The sequence below is a fragment of the Bos grunniens genome, chromosome 9 (assembly GCF_055505025.1).
Source record: "Bos grunniens cultivar Pamir isolate PY7600 chromosome 9, Bosgru_T2T1.0, whole genome shotgun sequence".
NCBI lineage: Eukaryota > Metazoa > Chordata > Mammalia > Artiodactyla > Bovidae > Bos > Bos grunniens.
The window spans coordinates 53,961,997-53,978,256 of record NC_141173.1 but is presented as its reverse complement, the minus strand read 5'-3'; the positions used below and the strand labels follow the sequence as shown (position 1 = coordinate 53,978,256).

The 16,260-nt window shown below is 40.5% G+C and overlaps 1 protein-coding gene across 6 annotated transcripts in view; it reads right to left on the bottom strand.

Moving 5' to 3' along the window:
- GPR63 (G protein-coupled receptor 63) overlaps window positions 1-16,260 on the bottom strand; it is a 127,703-nt gene that overhangs the window by 10,334 nt on the left and 101,109 nt on the right. Inside the window, exon 2 of one of the 6 annotated variants that reach the window (XM_086317672.1) lies at window positions 2,517-2,635. The exons of the other annotated variants lie outside the window; for them this stretch is intronic. The gene's annotated coding sequence lies outside the window, so the exon portion shown is untranslated. The remainder of the gene's footprint in view (window positions 1-2,516; window positions 2,636-16,260) is intronic. 6 annotated transcript variants of the gene reach the window in all.

Genomic DNA, 16,260 nt, shown 5'->3' with positions numbered 1-16,260 from the left:
GTGATACTGTTAAGTGTTTCATGTTTGGAGAATGCGGAGATGTCACAATTAATGGGGCTTCAGGGGCTGGAACAGAGAAGGCAATGGCACCCCACTCCAGTACTCTTGCCTGGAAAATTCCATGGATGGAGGAGCCTGGTGGGCTGCAGTCCATGGGGTCGCTAAAGTCGGACACGACTAAACGACTTCACTTTCACTTTTCACGCATTGGAGAAGGAAATGGCAACCCACACCAGTGTTCTTGCCTGGAGAATCCCAGGGAAGGGGGAGCCTGGTGGGCTGCCTCTATGGGTTCACACAGAGTTGAACATGACTGAAGCGACTTACAGGGGCTGGAATGGGCAGTGAAGGCCACAGAATTCTTGCAGTCTTCATCCTTCAGTCTTAAACTGCTATTTCAGTGCTTTAGATATTTGTTTCATTGAAAAGAGTATATTCTCCTTAGAAGGCAGATTGATTTTATAAATCTCATTGTCTCCTATGACTACTATGCTTTGCACACAGCTCAATACATACATGGTAAATTAATCTGCACTGCGTGCATGCATGCTTAGTTGCTTCAGTCGTGTCCAACTCTTTGTGACCCTAAGGACTGTAGCCCTCCAGGCTCCTCTATCCATGGGATTCTCCAGGCAAGAATACTGGAGTGGGTTGCCATGCCTTCCTCCAGGGAATCTTCCCAACCCAGGGATGGAACCCATATCTCCTGCACTGCAGGAGAAGTTTTTACTGCGGAGCCACCAGGGAAGCCCTTATTTGCATTATGTTTTATCAAATCAGAGAATTTCTTCTTTTCTCTTTTTATTATTTATGTTATATGCACATAATTTCATTTAAAAAATCATCAAATTGAGTTTTAAAATGACAGTCAAATCTTATACTACCTTTCACATTCCACATCTGGTTTTAGAGGTAGCCATTTTTAACTATTTTAAAGTTTTTTTTCAAAAGTACTTATGTACCTAAATAACATGAAGAAATTGATACTTTAATCAATATTATATATGAACTCCTGATTTCCTATTAGGATAGTAAAGGTTTAGCTGCCATAGCACCTCCCAACTTACTTCTTATCTCTTCATACTACCAAAATATTTATTTGAAAATTCCAAAGAACAGCAGAAGTTAGTGCATCTATTAATATATTTGCACAAATAGTATATTTACTGATAAGCCAAAAAAATTTTTCTTTCCTGTATAAATTTTGCATTTTATAGAATTAATAATTTATATACTTCTAATTTTATTTTTTTAAACACCTGTTTGTTTAATCTGCTCTACCAGACAGATTTTACATCTAGAAGTATCACATTTCGGAAGGTTAGATATATCAGCTACATATTTTATCTTGAAGTTATTCATTCGGCTTTATGTGCCTCCCTGGAGTGACACTGGGTCAGTTGCACAGAAGCCAGCAGGAAGCATCTCTTTACTATCATCTTGGAATCCTCCTTTTTGCCTTGGGCTCTTGGCTTCCATATTTCTTAGGTCCTTTCTCTTCCACTTCACTGCCTCCTTTGTTGACTTCCTTGTTTCCATGAACCAATTGTTTTTGAATAAAGAACACAAGGGACATAAATTTGAGTCCTTATATGTGTCTGTCTTTATTTTTATCCACATTAACTGTCTTGGCTTAGAATTCTGTTGAAAATAATTTTCTCTGAGAATTTTGAAGGTGTTGTTCCACATTAGCGGTTCTCAAAGTTGAGCATGCATAAGAATCACCTGAAAAGCCTATTAAAACGGGGGCCCCAAACCCCAAGTTTCTAAGTCTGTAGTCCAGGGTGGGGCCTGGAATTTGAATTTCCAGAGGAAAGAAAAAATTCAATTGAGAACGTTAAATTCCAATCTCAAGGATTAGAGGAAGAGCCAGACCACAGTGACCACAGTGAAGAAAACTTATCTCCTACTGCCCCAGAGATGGGATTTCTAAAACTAGAAGTCTAATCCTATGGGTGGCAATATTGCAATGCAAACTGAATTCCCAAACTTACAGAGTCTCTTCAGTTAAAGTTAGGATTCTGGCTGGGAAGCAGAGGGGCCTGAAAGCTGGGATAAGACTCAGTTCAGTTCAGTCACTCAGTCATGTCCAACTCTTTGCGATCCCATTGACTGCAGCATGCCAGGCTTCCCTGTCCATCACCAACTCCCAGAGCTTGCTCAAACTCATGCCCATTGAGTCGGTGATGCCATCCATCTCATCTCATCCTCTGTCATCCCATTCTGCCCCTGCCTTCAATCTTTCCCAGCATCAGGGTCTTTTCCAGTGAGTTAGTTCTTCACATTAGGGGCAAAAGTATTGGAGCTTCAGTTTCAGCATCAGTCCTTTCAATGAATATTCAGGACTGATTCACTTTAGGATTGACTGGTTTGATCTCCTTGCTGTCCAAGGGGATTTTCATGAAGCTGAGGCTGAGGACCATGTGCTGCAGTTTTATCTGCCAATAGTAACAGCTCTTCCTCCTTGCTTGATGAGGTTGGTCTCTCCTTGCCTGAAGAATCAGTAAGAGCCTTACCTACAATGGCATCTTGCCAGGGACTTTGGCCTTCCTTAGGACCCTGCCCCAACTATCTCTCTTGCTTCTAGACCTACAACCAGAATCAAGTCCCAGCAGAATCCAGTGTGTAGTGTGAACTGTGAACGAGAAAGAAAGAAAATTTATATCAAAAGATATGCAAGATAATTCCAATTTATATAGACAGAAACCAGGGAATAGGTATGAAAATAGATGCAGAGGGTATTAAATCAGGTTGGAAAGAATATAATGTTAGAATAGATCAAAATTTTTAATATGGGCACACTAAACTGAGATTCTGGATTTTCTGTGCTATGTCAAACGGCTGAAAATGGCTCTAACAGTTTGTTCACTTGGTTGATGGACGCCTGGTTCTGAAGGTAACCTACACTACATAAAAATGAGATGACACTACCTCCTTGGTAAACAGGGAGCTATGCAAAGACTTCAGCAGATAGGAATGCTGACCTGGATTTATCATGTAAGACCTGCTCACCTGCCTATAACTATATCACCTGGTAGGATCCAGAGGGCACTGCCTTCACTGATGCTGAGATACACTGGTTCAAAGGATCACCAGCATACTTGAAGATCTCTATAGCCGCTATTCTCTGCAGACCAGGAATGACAACAGGCAATGGTGCCACCCAAGAAATGGGTTCCTAAACTGAATGGGGATCATAGTATCCCAGAGTGGCAGGGGCTCAGTGACAGTACTCAACAAAAGATGAGACAGCATGCTTACCAACCTGGGCAGCAAGCAAAGGCTGAAATCGGAATAGTCTAACTTGCAGAGATCATTGGTGCTTGATCATGGTATTTCTAAGAGAGAAATAGTTACAAACCTACCAAGTCCTACTTTTTCTATATAAGGAGCAAAACTATAAAATAGAAAAATGCCACCCCTCAATCAATTCCCAAACTTGAACTAATACACAGATCTAGAACCTCTTGAATAAGAGGAAAACAGGGGACTTCCCTGGTGGTCCAGTGGCTGAGACTCCCCCCTCCCAATGCTGAGGGACTGGGTTCAATCCCTGGTCAGAGAACTAGATCCCACATGCTGCAACCAAGAGACTGTAGAGATTAGGGTCACTATCAAGGACTGAAAGGATGAAGGTCACCACTGTCATTCCTAACACAGACATATTCAGCTTGCCAATTTGGCCTTTAAGAAAAGCAGACGGATCTTGGAGAGTGCAGATACTATACCAAACGTGACTTCTCTGCTGGAGTAAATCAGCACATTCACTGGCATCTGGTACATAGCTGTTGATGTGCAAAAACATATTAGTTTTTTTCTTTATATGTGCTAGCAAAGAATACCTGAGCAGTTTGGCTCCAGCTGGCACCCTACTACCCTACCTCAGGGCTCTATCAGCTCCCAGCACGCACTTATAATCTAGTCCACAGGGACCTTGACTGCCTCTCCATTCCATAGAATGTCATGCTTTCCATTGCATGCTGACTGAGCAGTAAGCAGTAACCACTCTATACTTGGTAAAACACAGATGTGACAAAGGTGAGGAAATGGTCTTAAGGACTGAAAGGATGAAGGTGATGATTCCTAACACATTCATATTCAGCTTGCCTATCTGGCCTTTAAGAAAAGCAGAAGGATCTTGGAGAGTGCAGATACTGTGCCAGATGTGACTTCTCTGCTGGAGAAATCAGCACATTCACTGGCATCTGGTACACAGCTATTGTACCCACAGAGGCCATTTTGTTTTGTACCAGGTTGTTCATCTTGAAGGAGACATGCCAGAGGGACTGATTTACACTCATTTATGGACTGCAGCTAATGGTTTGGTTGGCCATATAAATGCTCACCAAATAGCAACTTCACACATATGGAGCTAAATAATCAGGTAGACAAAGGTCAACCAACCTTTTTCTCTACTGTTGTTCTTCTCAAAAGGGATTACGAACAAAGTGGCCGTGGAGTACGGTTGGAAGTTGTACATGGGCTCCACAACATGTATTTTCACTCACCAAAATGACTATGGCTATATCCACTTAGTATCAATGTGATAACATTAAGGCCAAAACTTGACTCAGTAAATGTGGCATCTTTCTCTGGGGTACCCACCAGCCATCTGGTGGCAAGCTGATTACATGGACTACTTCCATCATGGAACACTTGGTTCTCATTGGAATACGCTCATATCCTGGAAAATTTTTATCAAATTAAGCTGTCAATCATAAGATCAGTATGTTTAACATCTATACTTCTTTTCACAGAATATTCCACATGTAAACAGAAAAATAATCAGAAAGTTAAAAATCTCTACCTTTTTAGTTACACATTTGGAATAAAACACTGGATATGCAAAAATACAACATTTATATTTTGTTTAATTTATTTTTTAATTGAAGGATAATGATAATTGTTTTACAGAATTTTGTTGTTTTCTGTCAAACCAACAAGAATCAGCTATAGGAACAGCCATGTTCCCTTCCTCCTAGATTTTGTTTTTAAGTAGTTAGAAGCATATCAAGATATTTAATCAGTATTCAAAGCAGGAATGTGTATTCTTAAAGAGAATAACTTCTTTTCTCCTGACTTTTTCTAGAAAGCAGAGTGTCGAAGAATGTCTTAAGCAGTTTTGGTATAAATCAGCTTTTAAAAAATTTCACAGCAACTCTGAGACTATTACTAGTAAAATCCTCATTTTAAGTATGAGGAATTAAATGTCAAAAAAACTAGATAATTCAGAAGAAATGGACAAATTCCTAGAAACACACAACTTACCAACATTAAATCAAAAAGTAATAAAAAATCTGAACAGACCAACAATGAGCAGGGAGATTGAATCAGTAATTTTAAATCTCCCAACAAACAAAAGCCCAGGACCAGAGAGCTTCACTAGTGAATTCTATTAAACATTTAAAGAATTACTATCAGTCCTTCTCAAACTCTTCCAAAATACTGAAGAGGAAATAATACTTTCAAACTCATTTTATAAGGTCAGCATTACCCTGATACCAAAGCCAGACATAGATACTACAAGAAAATAAAATTTATAAACCAATATCCCTGATAAGAGACTTCCCTGGTTGTTTAAATGGTAAAGAATCCATTTGCCAATGCAGGAGAAGCAGGTTCAATCCCTGGGTTGGGAAGATCTCTGTAGAAGGGAATGGCTACCCACTCCAGTATTCTTGAATGGAGAATTCCATGGGCAGAGGCCTCGTGGGCTACAGTCCATAGGGTGGCAAAGAGTCAAGACATGACTGAGAGACTAACACACATCCCTGATAAACGCAGATGCAAAAATCCTCAACAAAATACTAGCAAACAGAATTCAGGACCACATTAAAAGGATCATACACTATGATCAAGCGAGATTGATTCCTGGGATGCAAGGATGATTCAACATATGCAAACATTAAAAGAATGAAGGATAAAACACATATGACCATTTCAACAGATACAGAAAAAGCACTTGACAAAATTCAAGGTATTTTTCAAGATAAAAACTCATAATAAATTAGGTATATAAGGAATGTACCTCAATTTAATAAAGGGCATATATGAAAAACCCACAGCTAATATCAAACTCAAGAGTGAAAAGCCTTCCTTCTAAGATCAGGAACAAGACAAGGATGCCCACTCTTACCAATTCAACATAGTACTGGGAAGTCCAAGCCACAGCAAACAGGCAAGAAAAAATAAATAAATAAATAAAAGGTAATCAAACGGGAAAGAAAGAAGTAAAATCATTGCTGTTTGCAGATGACATGATCTTAGAAAAAATTCTAAAGACTTAGTTTATTAGAACTAACAAATAAACTCAGGCAAGTTTCAGGATACAAAATCAATACACAAAATCAGTCATGTTTCTATACACTAAAAACAAACTACCTGCAAGAGAAATTAAGAAAGCAATCTCATTTACAACAGCATCAAGTATAACCAAGGAGGTGAGAGATTTGTACACGATTTCTTTGAAAAAGAAACTGAAGAAGACACAGAAAAATGGAGTTCATGGAAGAGTAGATGGAAGAGTACTATTAAAATACCCATACTACCCAAAGCCATCTACAGATTCAAAGCAATCCATATAAATGCAGATATAAAACCATACCATATGGTGGCTGTGAGAAATCAGATTGGAAGAGGATTATAAAATATAAAGTGCCATCAAAATATGACATATAACCATGATCTTTCTACAGCACTTCAACTATGTTCTGCAATTCATATCTTATTGTACACCTTTGTGGGAGTATAAACTGGTTCAGTTTTTTGGAGGGTAAAAAAGAAATATTTTTCAATATCAAAAACAAACAATTTAGAACCTCCCTGATGGTCCAGGGGTGAACCCACCTGCCAATGCAGGGGACATGGGTTCAACATGGGTTCTTCCTGGTCTGGGAAGATTCCACATGCTGCAGGGCGACTAAGCCCGTGGGCCATGACTACTGAAGCCCCCGTGCCTAGAGCCCATGCTCTGCAATAAGGGAAGCTACCAAAATGAAAAGCCAATGCACCACAACTAGAGAGTTATCCCTGCTCGGCACAACTAGAGAAAGCCCACACGTAGCAACAAAGACCCAACATAGCCATAAATAAATAAATAATTTTAAAAAGTTAAAAATAATAAAAATAAACAATTTAAACACCATTTGGAATTCTGCATTACAGAAATAAAGGCAGAAACATGCAGGTAAGAATATTTATTACAGCATTAAGAGTTTAAAAAACTAGACCCCTTCTAAATTATCCTCAATAAAAATAATAGTTAAATGAATTAGAGTACACACATGCTAGAGAAAGAAAACCATTCAACTATCACAAACAATAGCTAATCCTTAATAGTGACACTAGAGAATATTCATCATACACTGAGTAAAAAGAATCAGCTTGCAGAATGACACACAGTCCTATTGTTGTGTATACATGCAAATGTATGCATGTACGTGACATACAGGTATATCTGTATGTTTATACAAATAGAAGAATTCACACAAACTGACAAGAAGGATTTTCTCTCTGGTGTGAAAATAAAGGTGCAAAATATATTTTCCTTCCTTCTGTCTGGCTTTTTAAAAGTTTTTTTCACATTAAATCAATACTGATGCTTATTATTCAGTGGAACTTTCCCTCACTGTTTCCTATATAAAACAAGACACAAGTTGCAGCCTATCTTTTTTATAACCTATCAGCCCGAACACAAAGCTGTGTACTCTAGTGATACTAACAATGCAATAACCATTCAGAGTACCCTTTAACCATGGAGAAGAGAAGCAAGCCTTCTAGTCTGGATCTTTTTGACAAACTGGGCCCAGTGAAAGTCCTGGGTTCAGGCTTCTCAAGGCTCCCAGAAGACACCTCCCACCTCCCCAGATCCTAGCTAACTGCATACACTCTAAAGGGTGACCTTGGGTCCACTGAGCCCAGGCTGCTGGGAAAGGTCAAGCAAATAAAACAACTGCTGCTGCTCTAGAATTCTTCTGTCGCTTAAGAAGGAGTGAAGTAAATACATCTTTGGCTCGAGTAAAGATCAGCATAAGACGAATAGGATAATCAGTGTCCTACCAAGTTCATAACTTACACAGCAGAATAAAAACAGGTAAGAATTTGAATACTGGCCTCACTCAGACTTTTACCTGCTTTTGTCTTGAGCACAGTGAAAATCTAAAAGAAAGGAAAATGTCTAAGAGAAAGAAGCGCTCGTGTCCTGGGTTACTGAGCATCTCTTTCCCACTCTGGGCCACAGGTGATGCTGGAGGAGAAGAGGTCTCACCATGGTCCTCCTGATACTCACTGCACTCAGCTATGAAGTGAGCTTCTTTCAAGTGAACTTCTTCCTCCAACTCAGCAGTGAAGGAACAAAGGCTTCCTCCCTCCACCCTATCTTTCCTCTCACTCAGGAAAGAAAAATAAACTAAAACTGAGAGAGGAAAGAGACCATGCATCACACAGAAATCTATCTCCTTTGCCTGTAGTAGGCCCTTCACACTTTTCTAGAGATTCTAGTTAGAAATGTGTACTGGTAGAAAAAGAATACACTGGAATGGATGCAAATATACTGAGTCTACTTTTGAATTCTCTAAAAGGGTAGGTGGAGACAGAAACAAAGAACCAGTCATTTCACTTCAGAAGTAGCCCAAAGTTCAACTTCATTTCATTTTTACAAAAGCGATCATCTTCATCAAGCATCCTATTTGAAAATTTTAAAAAATAGTCTACAAAAAAATTTATATCACTATAGCAAAGTCTACTTTTTTGGGCTGAATTGCTATTTTGTTGTTGTTGTTTTACCTGCAGATAGAGTAAAAGGAAGCTTTGAACAAACTAATCAGAAGAAAATAAAATTTTTTTAATTAATTTTTTTGGCTGCACTGGGTCTTCGTGGCCGTATGCAGGCTTTCTCTAGTTGCAGCAAGCAGGGGGCTACTCTTGGCTGCAGCATGCCGGCTTCACTCGTGATGGAGCACAGGCTCTAGGTGCACCAGCTTCAGCGCTGCAGTATGCAGGCTCAGGAGTTGTGGTCTGCTGGCTCATTTTGCCCTGTGGTGTATCAAACCCTTGTCCCCTGCATTGGAAGGCAAATTCCTATCCAGTGTACCACCAGGAAAGTCCCAGAAGGAAATATTAACAATCAAGTAGAGTGGATGGGGTAGGAGAAGGCTTATTTGAAGTCATTTGTATACAGAGACAATCACCATTGCATCAAAATTTCACTTGTTATCAAGGTATCTCTAACTTAAAACCTATATGCAATAAAGCTAAAGGGGAAAAATGCTGTGTGCACATTTTAAGTATGAACCATAGCAATGTTCTATTTATAACACTGTTCCATTCCTAATATATTTCTAATTCCAACCAGAATACCCACCACAAAAAAAAAGAAGAATTTTTCTCATGAATGTTTAAAGGAACATTTAGTTTTTCCATGGACATTTTTAAAATTAGATTGTTAAGCATGAGGATTTATTTGCATTTGTGTTACTTTTTCCCGCAATCGCCAAGGAGAAATTAAACTAAATGTCAGCAAGGGCTTTGTTTCAGAGGAAAATATTCTAAGTGACTACTGATGACAAAACTGAAACTCAAGTGGCAAGAAAGGTCAACATTTAATAGAAAAGTAAATTAATTATAATTAAAAACTAGGAAAATGTATTTTTAAAGTGGCTAATAGAAGATTAACCCTCTAGAACTTTTCTATGAATACAAAAAGCAACAGACATGATGCGCCCTATGGGTGATAGGTTTTATTCATCTCCTTTTTGTCTCCTATTTCTAATTCTCATTCTTTGGCTCACATTCATTAGGTCATTGTTCTGCTGAGAAATCTTTACCTGCCTTGAATATTATTGGGGAAAATGTCAGCCAATTTAATTTTGTCAGCCTCATTGAATAATTCTGACACATTATTTACCTACCACTGATGTTTCTCAAAGAGGTGTTAGATTATAAATTCAAGGAAATAGCAAATCTTATTAGGTAATGAACCTGGAATTTTATTCTCATAGCTCTGCCTAGAATTATTGCTGCTGTGTTAAAATTTGAGTATTTTCTTTTTTCACCTATAAACTACTCACATACAGCAAAAGGTGAAACCAAGTTTTATTTTGTTTTTTACACCTAAGGGAATACATGGGCACTCACATTAAAATCCACATGCCAATTAAAAGCAGTATAATGTAGTCTGATTTTGAGAAACACATTAAAAAAAAAAGATTTAAGTTTGGTTCATTTCTTCTCATACCATAAGCAATCTCCTCCCTACCCACCCCTTCAATTACTGCCTGAATGCAGATACCTGACAAACATGTTTCAATGGCCTAAACCTTACTTCTGAGTTCTAGACTCATGTACATAACTGCTCATTTAACATCTGCACTTGGATATCTCAAAGGCACCTCAAACCTTGAATGTTCAAATTAATCTTACCCCACACCAGAGTTCCCATGTTCAATGACTGGACTGCCACCCATCTGGTTATACAAGCCAGAAACCTAAGAATCACCTTGACAGCTTCCTCCCTCAGCTATATTAATTCCTTCCCCCAAGAACTATCAATTTTAACTCCTAAACATTGTTCCTATCAGGCCACTTCTCTCTAATCCCTCTACCATCATCCTAGTCCAAACTGCCAATAAGTCTCATGAGGCAGGAATTTTTGCCTGGGTTATTCACAAATGATTCCCAACACCTAAGGCTGTGCCTAACACATGGTCCAAGTTCAGTAAACAATTTGCTAAATGACTAACAGCCTCCTGCTAACTATTCACCCATCCTCACAGCCCATTTGCTTTGTGAACTCTTTCTCTGCCATTACTATGGGAATCTTCTCTGGCCAAGACATGGCCAGCCAACACTCCTGCTGTCTCATCCCAACATGTACTTCTTTGTGATAAGACTGCATTGGTAGTCACTTTACAGTCATCCATCACACCCCTAGATACATATCTGTGCCGAGGCCTGCCCTGTCCTTGCCCCAGCTGGAGAGCAAACTCTAAGGAGGCAGAGATGTCACATATTTTTTCCTCAGGATTGTACCCTGAAACCCAGTTAAGAGCCTAGCATATTATAGTATACACTCAATAAAAAGCTTGTGGTTGTTCAGTCACTGTCACGTCTGACTTTGTGATTCCATGAACTGCTGCATTCCAGGCTTTCTTGTCATTCACTATCTCCCAGAGTTTGCTCAAACTTATGTTCATTGAGTCAGTAATGCCATCCAACCATCTCATCCTGTCACCCCCTTCTCCTCCTGATCTCAATCTTTTCCAATAAAAAGCTACTGAGTCATTAACTTTTAAAAATCTGTCATCACATTCATAACCCAATGTCTTCTTGTTTTATTCCCTTTGTGAAACCCTTTCCTAAAGTTTATTCTATAGTATTGCCTTTATATTTCTTTATTAAAATATTTGGTGAATCTTGTCAACTTGGGAAGCAAACTACAGTGATTAGCATAGTAATACACAATGACTAGTTGAAATCAGGTATCTAGAAGCATTTGCAGAGAAGGCAATGGAAACCCACTCCAGTACACTTGCCTGGAGAACCCATGGACAGAGGAGCCTGGTGGGTTATAGTCCATGGGGTCGCGAAGAGTCAGACTGAGCGACTTCACTCTCACTTTTCACTTTCATGCACTGGAGAAGGAACTGGCAACCCACTCCAACATTCTTGCCTGGAGAATCCCACAGATGGAGGAGCCTGGTGGGCTGCTATCTATGGGGGTCGCACAGAGTTGGACATGACTGACGCAACTTAGCAGCAGTAGCAGCAGCAGCAGAAGCATTTGACCCTCATCTGTTCTCTAAGTAAAGAGCCAGAGACTTGCTATAGTCTGAACATTTGTGTCCCCCAAAAACTCATATGTTGAAAATGTAATGTATCAATGCTTTCAAACTGTGGTGCTGGAGAAGACTCTTGAGAGTCCCATGGACAGCAAGGAGATCAAACCAGTCAATCCTAAAGGAAATCAACCCTGAATATTCATTGGAAGGACTGATGCTGAAGCTGAAGCTCCAATACTTTGGCCACCTGACGCAAAGAGCCGACTCACTGGAAAAGATCTTGATGCTGGGAAAGATTGAGGGCAGGAGGAAAAGCAGGCAACAGAGGTTGGATGGCATCATCAATTTGATGGTCATGAGTTTGAGCAAGTTCCAGGAGTTGGTGATGGACAGGGAGGCCTGGCATGCTGCAATCCATGGGGTCACAAGGAGTTGGACATGACTGAGTGACTGAACAACAACAAAAAACCTGGGAGTCAAACAATTCCTTCTCACCCCTCTAAGAGCACACCAAACCAGCCACTCTAGCTTTCCCATCTTACCTCCTAAGTAGTTCTTTAACTCTTTCCCCTTTTCTGCACCCCTATGACCACATCCAGGTAGGAGGAGCCTCCTAAATGGAGGCCTTCTCAGTCTTGCCCTTTCCTTTTAAATCCATCCACCAAACTGTAGCCAAGTGAACTTACTTTTAAATCACAATCCCAATCATTTAAACACTTACTGTATCACCATCAACTATATAGCAAGGATGATCAATCTTTTCTTTCCTCTCAACAACCTGAGGGATCCAACATACTCATAAGAATTCAGGGGCTGAGGGTAATATGGTCACCTCCAAAACATGGATCAAAATTTCTGAAGGATGCATGTGTAGTTAGGCAAAGTTTCTCTCCTCTGGGCTCTCCTAGATTATAATGTATCTACATGTTTTGTTGTTGCTGTTGTTTTTCTGACTTCTCCCATCATCTGGTAGGGACAGGATCCCTGGGCCGTGCAGGCAGCCACGTGACTGTCAAGCATGCCATCTCCTGCAGTGACAGCTCTGGGGATGGACAGGCCCATGACACCTGCTAGTCCCTCTACCCAGAGCCTTCAACATTTCTAGGTCAGGTCACTTTACACACACATACACTTATTCTAAGATCTCATTCTTTCCAGGAACCCTTTATAAGGCTCAAATTGGACTAAGCACCTCATCTCTGTGCCCCAACTGCACTCTCTGCACACCCCAAGGCAGCACTCTAGACCAGGAGCAAATCATCTGCTGGGAAGTTTCTACTAGGTCTTTCACTAAGGCCAGATGGTGAAGGAAGGCTGATTTTTGGGATTCCCTTGGATTAAATACATTATGTTAAGTATAACTACCCGCCAACTCAAATAACCTATCTCTGTGAATCCCTGTAATAAAGTAACAGAATTGTCTCATGCTTTAGGATTTAGAGATATTTTTAAACCTGGGGGGGGGGGGGGGGGGGCGGGGAAACTACCAAAAAGAAAGAACATGTCCTTTTCCTACTCATCTGCTTCTAGTTCCCATTCCCCCACATACATCCAAATGCTGACAGCTCTTTAAGACTCTTTCAACCCAAATGAACAATATTTAGAGGCCTAGTTAACTCAGTAAGAAATGATTCAGACATTTTAAGTATTAATTAAGACTGTAAAAACATTCAGAAATTCTTACAATGTAAAGTCATAAAGCACAGGGTGGAATATTGCATTTTATGTACTTAAAACTATTTTACACACACGCACACAGACTCAAAGGAAATAATCATCCAAATGCTGAAATTAATATGTTAACAGTGGTAGATTGTGGGCTTTTCCTTTTCTTTGTACTTTTTAATGTGCTCTTATTATTTTTATGAGAAAATAAAATTAACTTGAATCCTAAAGAATATTTTCAGTGTATTTGAAAAAGCATAAAGCCATGCCTCATTGAAATTCTAATACAGTAAAACCTCAGTCTGTAAGAATTGTTCATTATAGCTCAGCGGCCCAACTACCACTGAGGTGAGTGGAAGAGCTTTACCCTCTTGATAACAGACATATTTTGACAAGTACTATTCACTTCTCTAGCCTCTCCAGTTATGTTGGGGATGTCATTAAAAATACAGATGTGCAGAACACAGGGTTCAGCTTCATGGCTGGTCTGATACTGTACATCTTGAGAGTTCCCAAGACTGTAGAAAGACAGGTTCTGAATGGTGGCTTTCCATGGTAGGGCATGTGGTTGTCTCTGGGGTGACGGAGCCAACTGTATGTGACACCCACACAGGGATGCACATTTCAAAGAGGTTCCCAACATCTGTGCTTGCAGCTAAAGCAGAGAACAGCAGTTCTTCCCTACTCTCCACCACTATCCTAGCAGAGTTATTCCCACATCTGCTTTTTTAAAAAATGGTTGATTTATGGGCTTCCCGGGTAGCTCAGGTTGTAAAGATCTGCCTGCAGTGCAGGAGACCCTGGTTCGATTCCTGGATCAGGAAGTTCCCCTGGAGAAGGGATAGGCTAAGCACTCTAGTATTCTTAGGTCCTGGTGACTCAGGTAAAGAATCCACCTATAATGCGGGAGACTTGGCTTCAATCCCTGGGTTGGGAAGATCCCCTGGAGGAGGGCATGGCAAACCATTCCAGTATTCTGGCCTGAAGAATCCCCATGGACAGAGGAGCATGGTGGCTACAGTCCATGGGGTCATGAAGAGTCGGACACAACTGAGCAACTAAGCATACCCACACATAGTTGATTTATAATGTTGGGTAATTTCAGGTGTACAACAGGGATCTGGTGATTCAGTTAGATATATAGATATAGATGTATTTATTTTCCATTATAGGTTATTACAAGACATTGAATACAACTCCCCATATATAGTAGCATGTATCTGTTAATCTCAAACCCCTAGTTTATCCCTTCCTCCCATCCCCTTTCCCCTTTGGTAACTGTGTGTTTGTTTTCCATGCCTGTGAGTCTGTTTCTGTTCTGGAGATAAGTTCATTTGTGTTAGATTTTAGATTTCACATACAAGTGATATATGATATTTCTCTTTCTCTGACTTCACTTACTATGATAATCTCTAGGTCCCTTCATGTTGCTACAAATGGCATTATTTCATTCTTTGCATGGCTGGCTGAGTAACATTCCATTGTGTATATATATATATACACCACATCTTCTTTATCCATCCCTTTGTTGCCCACATCCAATTTGACAGCTCCTCTAGCTTTAAGAGGCTTCTCATCTGGTGCTAATGCTGAGGAATCTGCCTATCAACGCAGGAGGCATAAGAGATGCGGGCACATTCAATCCCTGGGTCGGGAAGATCCCCTGGAGGAGGGCATGGCAACTCACTTCAGTATTACTGCATGGAGAATCCCACAAACAGAGGAGCCTGGCAGGCTATGGTCCACAGGGTCGCAAACAGTCAGACATGACTAAAGTGACTTAGCACGCATGCATGCTTGCTTTAAGAGTCTTCAGCCTACACTCTCACCAAAGCTTCTACTTCCTGCAGTGCAGGCTGCTACTGATGCTCCCAGGACTTCTCCATAGCCCTGCTACATGCTCTTTTCTCCTCCTTCTGTGTCTTTTATCTCCCATCATTTCACACATACTCTTTGATTGAATTAATATATAAGCCTTTACTACAAACCATTTTGACATTGCCTTTGGAATGTCAAAATGCTAACTGCTTTGACATGTTTTTCGTGTCAAATGAAATAGCAAATTTGCAATATCATCAAGGAATCTTCTGTTCAAAGGGGGGCCGACCTGTGGACCAGCAGCATCTACATCCTCTGGGAGCCTGTTAGGAATGCAGGGTATTTCTAGAGCCACTGACTCAGAATGGGCACTTTTAAAAGACCCTGGAGGTGATTCCTAGGTGCATTAAACAGAGTACTGGTGCAGGGGGTCACTGGCCAGGTTGTTTTTATTTGCCAAACCTTTGTAGCTTTACCTACACATTTAATGCTAAGCCTGGTAGGCTGCAGTCCATCGGGTCGCTAAGAGTCAGACACGACTGTGCGACTTCACTTTCACTTTTCACTTTCACACATTGGAGGAGGAAATGGCAACCCACTCCAGTGTTCTTGACTTGAGAATCCCAGGGACAGGGGAGCCTGGTGGGCGGCCATCTATGGGGTCGCACAGAGTCGGACACGACTGAAGCGACTTAGCAGCAGCAGCAGCAGCAACCTAAGGAAAAGTGCAGAGATTGTGCCTGACCTTCACCTTACCAGCAAATCAGGAAGCACAGCCATTACTCATAGTCTTGGAGTAGGGATGGAGCCATAAAGATGTGAAACTGTCCCTGTCTGTGCTCCGGGAACAGGGCTTTCTCCAGGGTTTGCTGAGGTTTCAAGTGAGTTTGGTGCTGATGCTAAGCCACTTCAGTCGTGTCTGACTCCTTGCAAACTTATGGACTGTAGCTTGCCAGACTCTTCTGTCCATGGGATTCTCCAGGCAACAATACCACAGTGG